The sequence below is a fragment of the Theropithecus gelada genome, chromosome 15, assembly GCF_003255815.1.
Source record: "Theropithecus gelada isolate Dixy chromosome 15, Tgel_1.0, whole genome shotgun sequence".
Classification (NCBI taxonomy): Eukaryota; Metazoa; Chordata; class Mammalia; order Primates; family Cercopithecidae; genus Theropithecus; species Theropithecus gelada.
In genome coordinates, this window is record NC_037683.1 from 104,847,967 (window position 1) to 104,868,746 (window position 20,780).

General features: G+C 45.2%; 1 protein-coding gene across 2 annotated transcripts in view; it reads right to left on the bottom strand.

Moving 5' to 3' along the window:
• The window catches only part of ROR2 (receptor tyrosine kinase like orphan receptor 2), a 217,367-nt gene that overhangs the window by 47,224 nt on the left and 149,363 nt on the right, over positions 1–20,780 (bottom strand). The window lies entirely within an intron of this gene.

Here is a 20,780-nt window from a genome sequence, read left to right on the forward strand (position 1 = left end):
CCCCACAATGTAAAGGACATAAATGGGTGTTGTGGCTTTTCATTTCCATTCTTCTTATCATTTCTAGTTCAAATTTACCCACCCCCAAAAGCCAAGCCCTGAGCCATCTTTCATAAAATGTCCATGAGCAACCATTTAGAAGAAACGTTTCTATTCTCTAAGTCTCCCTGCAAACCACACGCCTCTCCCACAGCAATCCTACCATTCTTCCCCAGGTTAACAGTTGCGTGTATTTTACTCTTCCTCAACAGTAGGTAAACCACATGGGGCCAGCCGGTGCTGCATCCCTGGGGGAGGACGAGTGGTTCCATCACGGAAACCTAGACAGAAGCACCTTCTGCTACAGAACAGAGGCTGGCGTCAGCTATGCAAGGCGGCCCATGGATTTCTGCTGAAGTATTAAAGACTTCAGTTTGGATGTGAAATTTTAAATCAGCACATTACACACACCATCACTCAGCACTGTTTAAATGTAGAGAGACCACATGAAATCAAACATACTTGCACTATATACACACATCGAAAAGAGACATAAAAATTATTAACTGCTTAGAAATTGACAAATGGTGTGAAACACTCAAATAAATACATACCCCAAAGAAAAATAAGCTTCACTAGCCCAATTTCCCTGTGGAAAAGAGTCCTGGCTCTTCCCAAGTCAGTTTCTAATTCAGAAATGGAGGCATTTTCATGCGTGGAAATTTCACTTCCTCTGCCAGTCAAATATGGTTAATAAACTCAGCATGTCCAATCACGAGACCCTTAGAACTCACACTTTATGTTTCAACAAAACTAGGTTGTTATTGCTAATCTGAGAAACTAAGACACCATTTATATCTTGAAATTTTAAAGTGTCGTCTCCCTATACTACATAGTTTGGGCTCACTCCAGATACTGCAGCCTTCTACAGTTGATAAGCAAAGTGTGACAGGAGGTATGTGAACTTGTAGGATGGGTACAAGTGAAAACAGGGCTCAGTGTTTTCAGCAGAAACCAACAGGGTGTCTCCTAACCCGTAAAAGAGCTAAGAATACCACCTTTCCTCCAAAATAAACAAAACATGGAAACAATAATAACAAAACTGCCACACACACACACACACACACACACACACACCCCCCATCATCATCATCATCATCATCAAAATGTTACTATTAGTCATCTGGAATTATAGGTAATTTAAATTTCTTTTATTTCAATTTAAATGGCCCTACTGTGAACAAGTATCAATTTTTTAATGTGTGTGAGATATAATTCACACACTATAAAATTCACCATTTTAAAGTGTGCAATTGAGTGGTTTTCAGTCCATTCTCAAGGTTGTGCAATGATCACCCCTATGAAATTCCAGAACATTTCATCATCTCCCCCAGAAAACCGCATTCCCATTAGCAGTCATCCCCCCGCCAAGCCTATCGTGTCTCCCTCAGCCCCCGGTAACCACGAATCTGCTGTCTCTATGGATTTACCTATTCTGGACATTTTCTATAAATGAAATCATACAATATGCAGTATTTTGAACAAGCTTCAATTTTATAATTATACTTTTTAAAATGCATGCCCTGTAGTAGCAAAAAGAAAAAAAAAAAAGGCATACTGTGCCACGGGATTAATAAACAAGGCCATTAATAAGGCTCGCTCAGACCACTTCCCAGACTGGGGGGGCTGGCTCCACAAGGAGAAGGGGATGTGGGGAACGTACGTGAGGCCTCAGAGACGACTGAAGTATGAAAGGGAGTAACTACCCCAAAATGCCGGAGCTACTAGGATTGCTGCTCCCAAGGTGGGGCAATTTAGGAGCAGCCAGGCTCGCCTGGTGGGGAACACCTGCACACGCCCCCACTCCTGCTGCACACAAGCCGGGAGGAATGGCTGGCTACTCGGAAGATCGGGGAACAATTTCAACTTGGCCAGTTTAGGGGCCACCACAATGGATGTTGCACTGGGCACATGTACTAAGCATGTGCTTCTGCACCTAAAGGGCTATCACCATTCCTGACCCAATGACTTTGTGACAGCCTCACAACACCACAACCTGCCTCGGTGGTGACTGCCAACCCAATATGGCTGGTGACTCATCACGGTGGTGCGCCCTGCAACATCTCCTAGGTGCCTGTGCTGAGTCGTTCTTTACATAAAGGCCTGTTTGGTTTTCACCTGGTGCAGGCACCCTTGCACCCCAGCTAGATGACGGGTTCACCAAGCAAGGTCCCTGTCCTGGTTAGTTGCCTGGATTTAGCTGGTGGAGCAAGAGAGAGGCCACACGGCCTTCTGGGCCACCAGAAAAGAGATTCTGAGAGGAGATTCATCTGTCCTGACTCCTCAGGGCTTCAATATATTTTTCTCCTGAAAATGAGGACCCCACTCTAGCCAAACCACACGACCTTCGTTTGGGTAAAATGCTCATAAGTGTGCCCTACATGACCATCAAGAATGTCATCTGTATGACAGACACAGTGCCCTGACTTTTCTCTGTTGGACCTGGGTCATTTTCACTGTAAAAACATCACAGAGTGGTGAGGTGAAGCCAGAAGGAAACTCAACCCTTGGGTAGGTCAGTAGGGGAGTGGTGATTTATAAGCTCCTTTTAGCTTTTTGATACTTTTTAAAGAGAGAAAAACATTTAATATGAAACAAAAATTTAAGTGTGGCTGGTATAATGAAATGGCACATTCAATATCTAGTTTTATCCATGTCAAAAATACACACGACAGTCTAGAAGCAAAGACTAAATATAACGTAGTATCCTGGTCAGGACCCTGGAACAGAAGAAGGATATTAGGTAAAAACTCAGGGGAAATGAATAGTGTGAAACGTTAGTCAAGAATAATGCACCCGTATTATGGGGCAAATGTACCGCGCCAAGGTAAGGTATTAACAACAGGGGAAACTGGGTGTGGGGTCCGTGGCGGCTCTATGTACTACCCACGACTTTTCTATAAATCTAAAACTAAAGTAGAAAGTTTAGAGATCACTTGGACTCGGGAAGGGGAACATCACACACCGGGGCCTATCATGGGGAGGGGGGCGGGGGGAGGGATTGCATTGGGAGTTATACCTGATGTAAATGACGAGTTGATGGGTGCAGCACACCAACAAGGCACAAGTATACATATGTAACAAACCTGCACGTTATGCACATGTACCCTACAACTTACAGTATAATAATAATAAATAAATTTAAAAAAAAAAAAAAAAAAAAAGAAAGTTTACTGAAGAACAATTACACATTTCTATCACCTTGTTCAATCCCTTAAAACCAAGTCTCACAGGTAGAGAACTGCATAAAACATCTACCTCCAAATACTTTACTTTTTTTTTTTTTTTTGAGACAGAGTTTCGCTCTTGTTGCCCAGGCTGGAGTGCAGTGGTGCGATCTCGGCTTACTGCAACCTCTGCCTCCTGGGTCCAAGTGATTCTCCTGCCTCCGCCTCCCGAGTAGCTGGGACTGCAGGTGCCCACCACCACGCCCAGCTAATTTTTTTTATTTTTAGTAGAGGCGGGGTTTTACCATGTCGGCCAGGCTGGTTTCGAACTCCTGACCTCAAATGATCCACCCACCTCAGCCTCCCAAAGTGCTAGGAGTTTACAGGCATGAGTCACCGTGCCCAGCCAATACTTTACATTCTTAATGGTGCAATCCCTGGTAAATGGCCTCAAAGCCAAGTATGTACCCTAACCCTATGAACAGAATCGGACACAAATTCACTGGATTTAATATGTTATTCAATGATTTAGACAGCATGCTGGCAAATATTTAGAAATTAAAACATTTTGGAGAATGTTGGATTTTTTAGCTGAGTCCTATAGGAATTGCCATTGGCATGGTGACATCAGCTCTTAAGCAGGAATTTGTAGCATATTCTTGGAAGCACTTTATGAATGTGTTGTATATTCCAGGCTGAACCAATTGGTGTCTACAGAATGGCCAAAGTGAAAGGGTTCACTGTTGATAGTGATGATGCCAGGTTGCTGTTAAGAGAGTCACATCAGGCCTGCAATAGCTGGAGGTGCAGATTCTGAATAATTAGAAATTATATAACCAGGCCAGGTGAAGTGGCTCACGCCTATAATCCCAGCACTTTGGGAGGCTGAGGCGGGTGGATCATGAGGTCAGGAGATCGAGACCATCTTGGCTAAACCCCGTCTCTACTAAAAATACAAAAAATTAGCCGGGCGTGGTGGCAGGCGCTTGTAGTCCCAGATACTCAGGAGGCTGAGGCAGGAGAATGGCGTGAATCCGGGAGGCGGAGCTTGCAGTGATCCAAGATCATGCCACTGCACTCCAGCCTGGGCGACAGAGCAAGACTCCGTCTCAAAAAAAAAAAAAAAAAAAGAAAGAAAGAAAGAAATTATATAACCATCAAACAAAACTCTTCTGAAAACCTTCTTTCAACATGGACGTCTGATGTGACATCTTGATTTACGGCATTAACAAGATAAGATAATTGGCGGGGCGCGGTGGCTCATGCCTATAATCCCAGCACTTTGGGAGGTGGAGGCAGGTAAATCACCTGAGCTCAGGAGTTTGAGACCAGCCTGGCCAACATGGTGAAACCCCATCTCTATTAAAAATACAAAAAATTAGCCAGGCATGGTGGCAGGTGCCTATAATCCCAGCTACTTGGGAGGCTGAGGCAGGAGAATCGCTTGAATCTAGGAGGTGGAGGTTGCAGTGAGACGAGATCACGCCACTGCACTCCAGCCTGGGTGACAGAGCGAAACTCCATCTAAAAAAAAAAAAAAAGGTAAATTTATACCTGTGAAGTAGCAAGCACGTCTGTTCTGATTCCCAGGCACTACCTTCAGTATCACAATCATTCTCTCATTAACAGCAGACACACCATTAAGCAAGCATTTATTAATGAAGTTTCACCTATGCCCTTGGATTTGAGCCCATGGTGCTATTCTGGTTTTGATTTGCGTTTCTTTTAAACGTGCTTTGCTATTCAGACTTTTCATCCATTCATCTCTTCACCTGTTGATCTGAATCAGTATGCTTACTGTGATGTAATTAGATGCAGTCTTCAGAATGTTCAGACAACTTCAAAGCAGTCTCTTTTTAATTAGTAAGGTTATTTTATTCACCAGAGCTTGGCATTCTTGGATTTGGTTGTCCTCGTGTGAAGGTATAATTTGCAGGATGTGTGGAAGAACAGAAGCCATGGCAGGGAAAAAGCACAGCCTGAGAAGGTGGCGGTGCTGCAAACCAGACACCCCCTGAATGAATGGCAAGGATAGATTTCACAATGAGCTACATTGTGAGCACGCTCCGTGTACCCACTGGCCCACTTACAAGTGCAGATGTCACTCGTGTTCTAGAACAACTACTGAGCTCGGCAACAGGTCAGATCAAAAACACCCATGATGCTAGAAAGGCAACAGTTAAGGTAGGAAAGTTAAAAACTGGGACGGAGCAGAGTATAAAGTCGTGAAAGGGTAAGGCCATTATTAGTCTGGGACCTGGGTCAGGAGAAGTATATCAATAGCAAAGAGCCTTGAGACTCTTTCGGGCAATGCGTGACTAAGACACTGCACCCTGTGTTTTAACTGCAGCTAGAAAACCAAACAGCATGCAAGGTGGGCTGCCAGTACCTAATTGGTAGTGGTCTTAACAGTCTGTAATTTTTTATTTTCATTATTTCTAACTTTGAGTTGAGTAAATACTCACCTCTGGTCTTATATTCCTTCAGGGGCTGGCTTAACTCTACTTTGGAAATAGGGAGTTAAAACTCAACCACTTGAAAATGGAGTAACCATTTCACCAATTTAAACTTTGCTTCGATTCCACTTCTACAGCAAACGTATTAAACCCCCAAGTGAGTCAATGTACCAGCCGAACTCCCTTCAATATTGCCTTCATAAAGCTCTTTCTACTTTCTGTCTCTGACAGCCCCCAGAGCCCCCAACAAAAGCCCACTGTCAGGGGCCAAAGGAATATTTAGCTGAAGGGGGAGAGAGGCCGTTCAGGCGGCTGAATTGAGGCCTTTCACAGACCTCCTCTCTTCCCAGCATCCACAGCCCTGGCAGCCGTGAGCCCGGCGGGGCTGGGAGGCCAAATGCCGCACCTCCACCCCCACCAGATACAGTGAGAAGGTGAGATCCCCTCATCACTGTGACAGGGAGCTGAGGCTTTCTCCAAAGTGGCTGCTTGTTTGTGCACCGAGACCAGCAGAAAAAGAGCAAACAGAAATGCTAAGTAAAGGCTCCAGGTTTATTGTATCTTTTCATCTAGTTTCAAGGAAGTAGCTCTGGACTATTCGTTATTCCCATGCACACAAAAGGTTACTTTTTCACCTTGAATCTCTGGAAAGTTTTTAATTAAAGGGAGGGATGTAAAAAAAAAAAAAAAAAAAACCCACCCTAATTAGGAAAGAAACTGCACTATCCTTTGGCAGCGAAAGCAGATGTCTTCATTTGCTTAAGGCTTTTCAGGGGTGTCCAATCTTTTAGGTTCCCTGCGCCACATTGGAAGAATAATAATTGTCTTGGGCCACACATAAAATACACTGACACTAACGATAGCTGATGGCAAAAAAAACAAAAACAAACAGAAAAAAACCTCATAATGTTTTAAGAAAGTGTACGAAGTTGTGTCGGGCTGCATTCAAAGCCGTCTGGGCTGCATGTGCCGCCGGTTAGACAAGCTGGCTTTAAATTAAGGCCAGGTCTGGAGCAGGCTCCACCTCCATCAACCAGGAATCCAGGTCCCAGGCTATGTAGTCAGAGGCTAACCCAGAGGGGGTTCAAAAGCAGAAGATTCTCTGGCACCCAGAATTTGCTTCAGAGTCTTGGAATTAAACAGGGGTAAATGTCTGATATGATCACAGGAAACAGCAGTGATTCTTTTTAAGGTGGCTTCTGTGTTAGTTTCCCAGGGCAGCCACAACAAAGCCCCACAGATGGGGCGGCCTAAACAATGGAAATGCCTTGTCTCACAGTTCACGAGGCTGGAAGGCCAGGATCAAGGTGTCAGTAGGGCGGGTTCCTTCTGGGGCCAGGAGAGAGGATCTGCTGCAGGTCACTCCTTGCTTGCAGACGGTGGCTTCTCCTTCCATCTCTTCACTGTCTCTCCATGCACACTGTCTTTCTGTCCAAATCTCTCTTCTTACAGGTCACCAGTCCCATGGGGTGAGGGCCCTGATGACCTCCTTTTACCTTAATTATCTGTGTAAAAACCCGATCTCCAAATAAGGGCACATTCTGAGACACAGAGGACTAGGACTCCTGTGTTTCTATTTTCGGGGGACACAATTCAGCCTATAAGGGGAAGCATCATTTGTCTTCAATACTTAGTGCTGACTTTAGAGTGACTCACAACGGCAAGGCTCAGCCTGACAGTGAGTGCCGCCCTGAGAAGGGATGGATAGACTCCCTGGGCTAAGTTCAGGTGTGCTGGGACTGCCCATATGCCAGAGGAGCTGCCAAGTTAGTGACTCTAGTGCCCCAAACGCCTCCCTTCTGAAGCCAACTCTCACTTATATGGAAGCCGCCTCCAACCCGCTGAGACCGGCGGTCCTCCCACTTCACCCCTCCAGGGTTCCAGCCACAGCTGCGGCCCCTCCCTAGGCCTAGTCTTGTGCCCAAATGAGTTTTTCAGCTCTTCCCTCTTTGGCTGACATTTCTTTTTCTCATAATATTTACACCAGTGCCACTCCGCGGCTCTGCGAGCAGCGTGTCAGGCCTGGAGGGCACACCAGGGATGGAGGCGGCGCCGGCCTTCTGCAGCCTGACCGCTGTGGGTAACGACCCTGGTCAGCATTCACACAGCCCCCATTCCACGCACACTGCTCACAACCTCCCCACTCCGCTGCCCACGTCTGGATCTTTTCTTGCCTCCGCCCGCTTGCGAGTCTCTCCTCCTCTCCAGTCCTCTGAATGGAAAAGCTTTTCCTCTCTTTCCATCCTGACTCCTTGAAGGCTTGCTTTAAATAACACCAGAACACCCACAACTCCCAAACCACCTGTCCAGGCCAGACCTCTCCCCTGAAAGTCGACTCAGAAATCCCGCCACCTGCCCACACCTCCACTTGCGTGTCCAGGAGGCACCATGCTTGACCTGTCCATGCCGCAGTCCGGCCTCCCGTTACACACCTGCGCACTGGCAGGGCCACCCAGCTGCATCCGTGCTGACTCTACCCTGCTCCCAGCTAAGGCCACAAGGCTGGAGTTAGCCTTGGCTCCTTTCCTCTCAAATCCCAAGCCCAATCCATTGCAAAATGCTGTTTGCTCTATCTGCAGAATGTATCAGGACCTGCCCTGCTAACATGCTGTGGGCAACTGCCGCAGCCCCCGGCCCTCACCTGCTCTCCACGCAGCAGCCACAGGAAGCCTCTCAAAGGGGCTTCAAACACTGTTACCTACAAAACATGGGTGAAGCTCAGGCACATCAGGTGGGGTGGAGGAGGCCAGACACAAAGATGCGTGCTGTGCAGTTCCACTCACACTAAGTTCAAAGGCAGGCAGACGTCATCCGTGGGGATGGCTGTCAGAACACAGCTGGCTTCAATGCCTGGGGGAGCAGGTTGCTGGGAGCTGCTGGCGTGGCTGCTGTTAGGTGGGTGTATATACCACGTCAACATTCATCAAACTATATACACTGGCAATTTATGTCCTTTTGTAGACGTCAATTACATTTACAAAGTTTACCACATTTTTAAAAATCTTTCTCATACAACACTACATCCTTGAGCAAGGCCCTCCCTGACCCTACTCAGAATGTCAAATACATCCCTCCACATGTACACACATGGTCCTAACCTAACCACTCCCAACTTTTCGGTTGAACTTTTCCCTTAAGGCCTTCCATGAGATGACTGGCTGTTTATTTTTCTGTCTCGCCTTCATGGGGCCAGGAGATTCTACCTGTGTGTTCACTGCTACCCCCAGCGCCTAAAGAGCAGCATGCAAGTTGCTCATTAGGTGGACGAATGAATGAGTGAATAAATGCTCCTGTGCTCAGTACTTTCCAGCATCTTCCCACTTGCTCAGAGAAGAAGCTAGTTCCCTTCACTAGCCCTACACACATGGACATAGGTATACACACACACACACACACACACACACACGAGTATGGTCCTGGGGTGGCCTCCACTCCTCATCTCTCCCTCCCTCAGCTCCAATTCCAGCCACTCCCCTGCAGTTTGCATTTATTCTTCCCTCTGCCTGGATAATGCTTCCCCATATGTGCATATGGTTCACCCCTCGCTTGGTTTCAGAGTCCCTGTGCATATGGTTCACCCCTCACTTGGTTTCAGGCCCGTTTCAGTGTTAGTTCCTACCCACGGCCTCCCCTGAACAACCTGAAGACTGCTTAGCCCTACTCTCAGACTGCTGTCTTCCTTGCTGTATTTCTTTCCAGAGCACTGTGTGTGTGCACACAAGCATCTGGTTCACTGTCTGTCTTTGCATCAGAATGCAAATTCCAGAGTCTACGTGATGGTCACCTGTCCCACCCCTGGAACAGAGCCCAAGATGCACCAGGCACTCAAAAAATACCTGATGAGTAAACAAATACTTTGGTGACCACCATCATGTTCATTTTGCATGAGGAGTCTCTGAGTTTCAGCTCACAGTCCGAAGGCTGGGCCCAGGACTCATATCTGCTCCAGATGCGGGGTCGTGCCTGCTACACCAGAGGCAGATGACAGTGTCACAGTTCAGAGCCCCTGCGACACAGCTCTGTGGCCCTTGAGATCTGCTGCAGGGCATGGGCTCCAGTTCCTCCACAATGCTGGAGAGCACTGACCTGCTCCACTGCCTTGGAACCTGAAATGCCCCAAAATTCTCCAGGAGCTCTGGCAGGCCCAAGGTTCCACAGTCTCTCTGATAACATCCCCTTTTACATGAGCATATATATCTTTACAACTCCAAAGAAACTCCCATGACTTTAAAACTCTACCATATGCTACTCAACCACTGAAAGAGCCAACGGATACAACACCCACACGACAGAAGCATCTCCAGCACATTTCACTAAGTGAAAGAAGCCAGACTCAAAAGGCAATAGAGCTGGCACCAGTGGCTCATGCCTATAACCCCAGCACTTGGGGGGATCACTTTGAGCCTAGGAGTTCAAGACTAGCCTAAGTAACATATGGAAACCCTGTTTCTACAAAAAAAAAAAAAAAAAAGTCAGGTATGGTGGTGTGCCATTTGTGATCCCTGACACTCCAGAGGCTGAGATGAGAAGATCGCTTGAGTCCAGGAGGTCGAGGCTGCAGTGAGCCATGATCATGCCATTATACTCCAGCCTAGGCACAGAGCAAGACTCTGTCTCCAAATAAATAAATAAATAAATAAATAAGCAATATACTAGAGAATCCACTCCCAGAGTGGTATATCTAGGATGAACTTGCTCTCTGCTGACACCAAGAAAAATATGAAGTGAAAATTGTCTATTGAAGGGAACCTGCGGAACCTTGATAAGAAGGTGGGTCTGTGACCAGTTAACCTGGGCTACTCCCACTGCCCCTCCCTCCCCAGCTCAGCGGTGAAGTAGCCAAGGCCACCAGCCTCACAGACAGTGAGAGACTCTCTGCTCTTGGAGCTCTGTGAAAAGTACTGGCCCCATAACAGAGTCAACATTTTGTCTGGACTTGCAGCACTCTGGGAAATCTCTAGCTTCGCCTCAGAACTCAGCTGGGGGTGGAGGGGTAGGGAAGGCGGCAGATGGCAGATACCCCTGGGGCATTATGAAAACAACAACAAACTACTGGCAACCTCAGCTGCCTAGAGCTGACTACAACTACAGTCAACATGAGCCTGACCCCGAATTTAAAAGGAAGTCCTAAAGAATCAGAGGACCTACGGACTTCAAAAGCTCTGACACATTCCTGGGGAAGGGAAAAGGCTGTATGCATGCCCAGAAAAGACCTGGGAAAGGAGAGGACACCACAGTCACTCCTCTCTGGGTGACCATGAGACCCTGTAACCCTGTGCAATCAGGAAATGAAAGCTAAAGCCGTCCTACAAACTCCCTGAAGCTGGACAGCATGCCGAGTCTGTCTCATACAGATCCTTGATGAAAGGTGTCAGAAACACAGGCAAGGCATGTATGGAAAGGAAATCTGATCAGTGGCTGGCTAATTATATACAATTATACTGGCTCGGCTGTGACCCCACAGAATCCAGGATTTAAAAATAAAAAGAGGCTGGGCGTGGTGGCTCACGCCTGTAATCCCAGCACTTTGGGAGGCCAAGGTGGGCGGATCACGAGGTCAGGAGTTCAAGACAAGCCTGCACAATATGATGAAACCCCATCTCTACCAAAAATACAAAAATTAGCCATGTGTGGTCATGGGTGCCTGTAATCCCAGCTACTCAAGAGGTTGAGTGAGGCAGGAGAATCACTTGAACCCAGGAGGCTGCAGTGAGCAGAGATCGGGCCACTGCACTCCAGCCTGGGCAACAGAACAAGACTCTGTCTCAAACAAATAAATAAATAAACATTAAAAGAACTTTAAAAATTAGCAGATAACTTAGTGGTCACACATTACAGGAAATACATAAACCAAAGAACTACTAAAGGAAAGCTGCTAAACTAACAGTAACAAGGCAAACACCACGAACCATCCAATGAAAAAGAAGAAACACAGTATCAACAACAAACTTTGAAGGGTATGGGGATTTGCTACCTGAATTGTCCAGTTTTTAACAGAGAATTACAAGACATGCCAAGAAACAAGAAAAGTATGTCACATGCACAGAACGGGGGAAGAAAGTGGCCAAGATTTTGAACTTAACAAACACTTTATCAACACCCCATGCTAATCAACTGAGCTAACCAGCCACACAACAAAGACTTTAAATAAAATGTTATAAATACATTCAAAAAAATAAAGAAAAGGATATCTGAAGAATTTTAGATTACAATAACTTTATCTTCCTAAACAGAGAATAGTAATAAGGTGATTAAAAGCATCAAACAGAAATTCTGGAGTTGAAAGTGCCATAAGTGAAATTCACTAGACAGACTCAGCAACAGACTTGAGCTGGCAGAAGAAAGAATCAGTGAACTGGAAGGCAGGTCAACAGAGACAGTCTAGTCTGCAAAGAAAACAGAATGAAGAAAAATGAACAGAGCCTACGAGACCTGTGGGGTACTATCAATACCAACACATACGTAACAGGAGTCCAGTAGGAGAAGAGAAAGAAGGAGAAAAAAAATACTTGAAGAAAACATAAATGAAAACTCACCAAGTTTGATAAAAGTATTAATTTACATATTTGAGAAACTCAAAGAACTCCAAGTTGGATAAAGTCTAAGATATCCACAACCAGGCACATCATAGACTGTTGAAAGACAGAATCTTAAAAGCAGCAAGAGAAGCAGTTTATCTCGTAAAAGGGATCTTCAATAATGTTAATAGTTGGCTTCTCATCACAACCCAGGGAGACAACACAACCATAGTGTTGGAAAAAAAAAAAAAAAAAAAAAGATTTTCAATCAAGAATTCAATATCTAGACCGGGCGCGGTGGCTCACTGCTATAATCCCAGCACTTTGGGAGGCCAGGGTGGGCAGATCACCTGAGGTCAGGAGTTCAAGACCAGCCTGGCCAACATGGTGAAACCCCATCTCTACTAAAAATACAAAAATTAGCCAGGTGTGGTGGCGGGAGCCTGTAATCCCAGCTACTCAGGAGGCTGACGTAGAGAACTGCTTGAACCTGGGAGGCAGAGGTTGCCAGCTGAGATCATGCCACTGCACTCCAGCCTGGGTGACAGAGCGAGACTCCATCTCAAAAAAAAAAGAATTCAATATCCAAACTCTTCTTCAGAAATGAAGGACAATCTAAAATGGTTGATCATAGAAGCAGAAAGTAGAATAGTGGCTACTAAAGGTTGGGTAGGGGAAGGAGAAGAGAGGATGGGGGAGGTTGGTCAATGGGTTCAAAGTTACAGTTACAAAGAGTGAGCTCTGGTGAGTAACAATGTAATGTATATTTCACAATAGCTAAAAGAGAAGTTTTCGAATATTGTCACCACAATGAAATAAACATTTAAAGTGATGGACATGGTACTTACCTCATTTTAATTATTATACAATGCATACATGCACTAAAATGTTAGACTGTGCCTCATAAAAATACAGAATTGTTGCATCAATTTTACATAAAAATTATATTTAAAAAATGAGAAAATCTATCATTAGCAGACTACCCTGTAAGAAACAGTCAAGAGTCATTCAAGATGAAATAAAAGAACACTGGATAGGAATTGTATTCACATGAAGAGATAAATAAAAGAGTTCCAGTAAAGGTAACTAAGTAGGTACTATGAAAGACAATATAAATATGTGTTTTTTTTAATTCTTTTATTCACTTACTTGTTTTAAAAGACTACTGCAGTAAGCCCCAATTGTAAGACCATGTTGATGGACTAATAGCACACAAGATATAAAGTCTATGACACTAATAGTTCAAAAGAGAGGGAAAGGAAGCGAGATATTTTGCAGAAAAGTTTTTGTATGCTACCAAAATTAAGTTAGTATTAATCCAAACTAGATTTTTAAAAATTTAAGATGAAGCCACTAAGAAAATAACCCCATCAAATATATATAAAAACAAATAATAAGGGAATTTTAAAAGTATATTAAGAACTATCTAATGCAAACAAGGGCAGGAATAGAGAAATAAAAAAGACATAATTATGACATACAGAAAACAAGCAGCAAAATGGTAGAAGTAAAGCGTACCATATTGGTAAGTAACTTAAACGTAAGTGGGTAAAAAAGGCAAATCAGAACACCAAGACTGGCAGAATGAATTTAAAAAAAAAATTACCCAAACATAGGCTGCCTACAAGCAACACACTTCAAATTCAGAAACACAAATAGGTTTAAAAGATGTATCATAAAACAACCACCATGAGAAGTTTGGAGTGGCTACAACACTCGTATCAGACAAAATAAAACTACAGTCATGTGCTCCATAACTGCAAACCATATATAAACCGTGGTCCCATAAGATTACAGTGGAGCTGGAAAATTCTTATCGCCTAGTTACACTGCAGTGTGATGCATTACTCACAGGCTTACAGTGATGCTGTCTAAGCAAACCCACTGCTCTACCAGTCGTATGAAAATAACAGCACAGGCCAGGTGCAGTGGCTCATGTCTGTCATCCCAGCACTTTGGGAGGCCGAGGAGGGCAGATCACAAGGTCAGGAGATCGAGACCATCCTGGCCAACATGATGAAATGCCTGTCTCTACTAAAAAAAAAAAAATTAGCTGGGTGTGGTGACGCGAGCCTGTAATCGGGAGGCTGAGGCAGGAGAATCGCTTGAATCCAGGAGAAGGAGACTGCAGTGAGCCAAGATCATGCCACTGCACTCCAGCCTGGCAACAGAGTGAGACTCCGTCTCAAAAAAAAAAAGTACAGCACATAAAATTATGTCTAGTACATAATACTTGATAAAGACAATAAAGGACTATGTTGTTGGTTTATGTACTTATTATACTATACTTTCTATCATCATTTTACAGTGTTCTCTTACTTTTAACTGTTAAACAGCCCCCCCGCAGGTCCCTCAGGAGGTATCCAGGAGAAGGCATTGTTATCATAGGAGATGACAGCTCCATGCGTGCTACTGTCCTTGAGAACCTGCAGTGGCACAAGATGTGGAGGTGGAAGACAGTGATATGGATGGTCTGGACCTTGTGTTGGCCTAGGCTAATGTGTCTGTCTGTGCCTTTGTTTTTAGTTTAAAAAAAAAAATAAAAATAAGAAAGCTTCTAGAATAAAAACATAAAAAATATCTTTGTACAGCTGTGCATGTGTTAGTGTTTTAAGTGTTATTACAACAGAAAGAAAGATTAAAAAACTAAGAAGTTTATACAGTAATAAGGTTACCTCAAGCTAAGGTTAATTTATTATTGAAGAAATAAATTTTTGTTATAAACAGTGTAGCCTAAGTGTCCAGTGTTTATAAAATCAACAGCAGTGTACAGTAATGCCCTAAGCCTTCACATTCACTCACCACTCACTCACTGACTCACCCAGAGCAACTTCCAGTCCTACGAGCTCCATTCGTGGTAAGTGCCCTATGCAGATGGTGCACTCCAGCCTGGGCAACAGTGAGAGACTCCATTTCAAAAAAAAAAAAAAAGACACAAAGTTTACATAAAAATAAATTGCAATAGCTAATAAATATGAAAAGGTTCAAAACTACAGTGCAAATTAAACAGAGGTAAACTGGAATGAGAGAGAGAGTTCATGCGTGCCAATGGAAGGGCTGGGAGGCAGACACCTATGGCCTGGCCCATGGTGTGAACGATGCCTCAAAATCTCTGCTGCACCATCAGGACTTCTACCAAAACCAGCCATGTGCCTATGCACAGTTCCACAGCCAGGACTTTACCTTCCAGGTTATCTGGAGGTGCAACTATAAGGATGCTTGTTCCAGCTCTGATTGTCACAGCAAAAGATGGGAGACTATCCAAATACCAATCAAACCCAAATTCGTTAACAAATTATAGTACAGACACACAATTGTTAAATGCAATAGATAACATGGGTATAATAAAAATACAATAAGGACAGCAATATTCACAAGTTTTGAGTGTTGGGCACTGGCTAAACCACTTCTCCTTAGTTTGTTTAACTCTCAAAACAATGCTAAGTTTCTATTGTCACCCCATCACCACTGAATTAATTGCCAAACTTCACTGGGCTTGCAGCTTGAAGTAAATCTGTGCATGAGATGCAGAAAGTCAGCAGACTCACCAGTAAGTAAAGCAAGGTGAGAACCACGGTGTGTCCCTTTCATGCCATTCCTGAACACACGTAGCTTGACCTGTTACAGTCACCAGACATCCCAGAAGAAACAAATCCACACAGAGGCTTTAGGGAGGGAAACCCAGTGAGCTGCTGTCTGAAGTATTTTCGCACATTTAGGCATTTCTTTTTTTCTTTTCTTTTTCTCTTTTCCTGAGGCAGAGTCTCTGTCGCCCAGGCCCAGGCTGGAGTGCAGTGGTGCGATCTTGGCTCACTGCAACCTCCGCCTCCCAGGTTCAAGTGATTCTCCTTACGCATTTCTTTTTCAATTAAAAAAAAAAAAAAAAACTAGTTTAATTTTTCTAATAAAAAAAGTAAAATAATGAAATTCACCTTGGAAATTCTGATTTTAATGAGATTCTCTAGTTCTCTTAAAATTTTTAAATATTAATGTATTATAGGCCAGGCACGGTGGCTCATACCTGTAATCCCAGCACTTTGGGAGGCCGAGGCAGGTAGATGACTTGAGGTCAGGACTTCGAGACCAGCCTGGGCAACATGGTGAAACCCAGTCTCTACTAAAAATACAAAAATTAGCTGGGTGTGGTGGCGGGCGCCTGTAATCCCAGCTACTCCGGAGGCTGAGGCAGGAGACTTGCTTAAACCCAGGAGGTGGAGATTGCAGTGAGCCGAGATCGTGCCACTACACTCCAGCCTGGGCAACATGGCAAGATTCCATCTCAAAAGAAAAAAAAAAAAAAAGTAATGCATTATATAACAAAATACCAACTGCATGAAGCTATATGTAGCTGCATTTAGATTTCTCTGCCTCTAATCGCCCCATGGATTTCTAATATGAGACAGAGTCTTTACGTTCCATTTTCTGATCATCTTCCATCCACCATCTTTCCATATTCGGTACCATTAGATGATGTCTGATTTCTACAATAAGAAAAATGAGAATTTTGGAATGACGACATAAATGTGTATTTTATGGTGACTGTATTGTGGCATTGATGTTGAATATACTTAAGCAATTTAAACTACTGTTTGTGATTATCATAAAAATACATGTAATTGCCAACTATGAATTTTTTCTTTAAACTAATGGATTAGTTACTTCTAAGCTTTCTTCTTTTAGAAGAATTTATTGAATGAATTAAGTTAGCAATCATATCACCAGACACTGTTTACTTCCCACGCCCCTATAAAAAAGAACATTTTTCAATACATTGTTTTCCCTAATTGAGACTCATAAACTCATAAATCATGGTTGTTTCCAAGCTTTTCCTTGAGGACTTTTTATTTTCACAGCCAGAAGCCCTAAACTAATCAATCATGGCATCATGTCACGGGTAATTACCACTGGGTGAAGTGCCTCCTGTTTCTCCAGGCTGAAGGGAGACTCTCAGCTTGGTATTTGAAAGCACTTTTGCCTCAACAACCAAATGGCACACAGGGACCTCTGTTATGGCAAAAATATGCATGAATGTACATACAGGTGGGACCGCCTACAAAACACGTGCACACTCACACCCACAACCCCTGACTCAGAGGCTCCCGGTGATGTCATCCTCACAGTGTTAGGTGACTTAGAGGAAGATGAGACCTCATGAAAAGAACAAGTGCTAGTGCCACACCCAGGCGAAGATCCCCAAGCCGGAGGAGTCGGCACCTGAAGAAAACCAGAGCAAAACTTCAAGGGTCAGAGGACCTGGGCATCGGTGCAGGGCTCACTTGAGACTGAACACGTTCCCCACGGAAGATCTGTATGCTTCTAAAGAACACTTTTGGCCGGGCGCAGTGAATCACGCCTGTAATTCCAGCACTTTGAGAGGCTGAGGCGGGTGGACTGCTTGAGCCCAGGAGTTTGAGACCAGCTTGGGCAACACGGCAAAACCTCAACTCTACAAAAATTACAAAACTGAGCTGGGCATGGTGACACATGCCAGTAATCTCAGCTACTCTGGAGGCTGACGTGGGAGGACTGCTTCAGTCTGGGAGGTGAAGGCTGCAGTGAGCTGAGATGGCGATACTGCACTGCAGCCTGGGCAACAGAGTGAGACCTTGTCTCAAGAAAAAAAACCACTTTCACGTGTTTTACCATTTCTTTCCAAATTCTCACGGCACATTCCACTCTACAGTTTTGGTGTCTTCCCAGATCTATCTTCTGCAGTTGTTGTGATAATGTCTATCTGAGGTTCCAGTGTGACTAAGCCATGGCTGGGGAGCTGGGTGGGAAGCTGACACCCTGGGCTCAGTGGGTGGGGTTGACATCCTGGATTCAGTAGGTGAGCCTGACAGCCTAGGTTAGTAGATGGGGCTGACACCCTGGGACTAGTGGTGGGGAATGACACCCTGGGCTCTATGGGTGGGGCTGACACCCTGGGGTATGTGGGTGGGGAATGACACCCTTGTCTCTGTGGGCAGGGCTGACACCCTGGACTACTGGGCGGGGCTGACGCTGTGGGCTAGTGGGCGGGGCCGACGCTCTGGGCTAGTGGGCGGGGCCGACGCTCTGGGCTGACGCCCTGGGCTAGCGGGCGGGGCTGACACTCTGGGCCCTGCTATCTTGTTCATGAATTTTTTCAGTGTGAGATACCCCCTCTCATCCTCCGGCTCTGTGCTCTACTTTCATCAAACCCTCCTTGCCAGAACAAAGTGTGGAGGAAATTCTGTTCTTTCCGTCATGACTCAGTTCTGTATTTGTGAGGTGGGTGACCCTTGGGATGGGAGAAGCAGGCGGGAGAGATACACCACCCAGCGGAGACGCTCTGACCCTGTGCATCTGCAGGTACCTTCACAAAGACACAGCACCCTCTTGGAGACTTGCGACTGAGAATTTTCCAAACAGAAACACCAAGCTACAGAGAGACCCATTCCTCACCCACTCTGTCTCACACATGCCCCTCGCGCCCTGTCACTCTGACGTGGCATTGTTCCTTTTCTTGTTCCGAATCCCCCTGTGTGAGGTGGAGCAAGCTGTGATGGAGTGGTTTCCTTTTCGGTTGCAATTATCTCCCCATCTTCTGGAAGGTATCTTTCCTCTACTCCAGTGGTTCTCAATGACACTGCCTCAGGGGACATTGCCAAAGCCCAAGACATTTTTGATGGTCAGACTGAGGAGGCCCTTGGCCTCTCATGAGTAGAATCCAGGGACGCTGCTCACTCCCCCCAACACACAGGACAGCCCAGCAGGGATTATTGTGTCCGGAATTGGTGGGTTCTTGGCCTCACTGACTTTAAGAATGAAGCCACGGACCCTACTGGTGAGCATTACAGTTCTTAAAGATGGTGTGTCCAGAGTTTGTTCCTTCTGATGTTCAGACGTGTCCCGAGTTTCTTCTGGAAGAAGAAGAAGAAGAAGGAAGAAGGAAGAAGAAGAAGGAGGAGGAGGAAGAAGAAGGAGGAGGAGGAGGAGGAAGAAGAAGGAGGAGGAAGGAGGAGGAGGAAGAAGAAGGAAGAAGAAGAAGAAGAAGAAGAAGGAAAAAGAAGGAAGAAGGAGGAGGAGGAGGAAGAAGAAGGAGGAGGAAGAAGAAGGAGGAGGAAAAAGGAGGAGGAGGAAAAAGGAGGAAGAAGAAGGAAGAAGAAGGAGGAAGAACAAGGAGGAAGAAGAAGGAGGAATAAGAAGGAGAAAAAAAGAAGGAAGAAGGAAGAAGAAGAAGGAGGAAGAAGAAGGAGGAGGAAGAAGAAGGAAGAAGAAGAAGGAAGAAGGAAGAAGAAGGAAGAAGAAGGAAGAAGAGGAAGAAGAGGAAGAGGAAGAAGGAAGAAGAAGAAGGAAAGAAGACGATGACCAGAGAATACCAGTGCAGATATCACTGTCATCTGCAGTGTACTGCAAAGCACTGTTGGCCAGCACCTCTCTTGGCCAAAGATGGGAACACCACAGTTGCTGGCTGGAGAGAGACCTGAGATACCCAGAAACGTCAACTCCTTGAGGACACACGTGTCCTGTCACAAGGAAGGGAGCGATTTCTTTGTGGCCCCTCCTTCTCTGTGGTCTCTAATTTGAGAGTTGCTGAGCTCACTGTATTAAAAATGCTAACACAAAACAGAGGCCACTGAGGCAGATTAGCTTCCTGATCAGGATGGAAGACGGGAAGGGGGGAAGGACCAGGGCATAGCACGCGGGCATCACATCCATGCACCGCTGCTGTCCTCCAAACCATTCCCAGTGGGCTTCACATGTAGTTATGAGGCCACAGTAAAGTTCACAGTCACGCTTCCAAAGAGACTCGTTATTTGTGCAAACACACGGCTCCTCTACACACATCGGCTCGCAGACAGCAAGGAGCCCTTCCTGGGCTTCAGCCCTATTTAAAATATTTACCAAAATAGATGCCAAGTCTGACACCATGTAAAAAGCGGATGAGGAGAAAAGGCCTGGAACACTCTGCTCTTGGAGGGGAAAGTTTTGCAGAAATGAGGATATGAGACGAATGCAGCCAGGAAGGGTCCCCAGGAACTCTGCTACCTATGGGCACGCATGAAACCTACAGAGGGAACAGAATCTCACCCCCTCCCGCCCCCACTTACATTTTTGCTCCATCATTTTTATATGTAAAGAATTCAAAGCATGGAGGAGTTTAATTGGACACTTCTCCATAATTAACCACCCTCGCCCAAACCCCTCTGTCTTGTCATGTTTCCATAGTTTACTGCTCTTTGTTCAACCTGGGATATAAGCGTTCAGCTCCAAATGCTGCTTTGATTCTTTGTTCTTCATGTGAAGGTCCCATGTCCATGAAAAGCTTACTAAATGAAATTTGCATGTTTTTTTTTTATTATTTTTATTTTTCAGATGGAGTCTCACTCTGTCACTCCATCAGAATGGAGTGCAGTGGCGCCATCTCGGCTCACTGCAACCTCCGCCTCACAGGTTTAAGCAATTCTTCTGCCTCAGCCTCCTGAGTAGCTGGGACTACAGGCGCCCGCCACCACGCCCAGCTAATTTTTGTGTTTTTTGTAGAGATGGGATTTCACCATGTTGGCCAGGATGGTCTTGATCTCTTGACCTCGTGATCGCCTGCCTTGGCCTCTAAGTGCTGGGATTACCGGCAT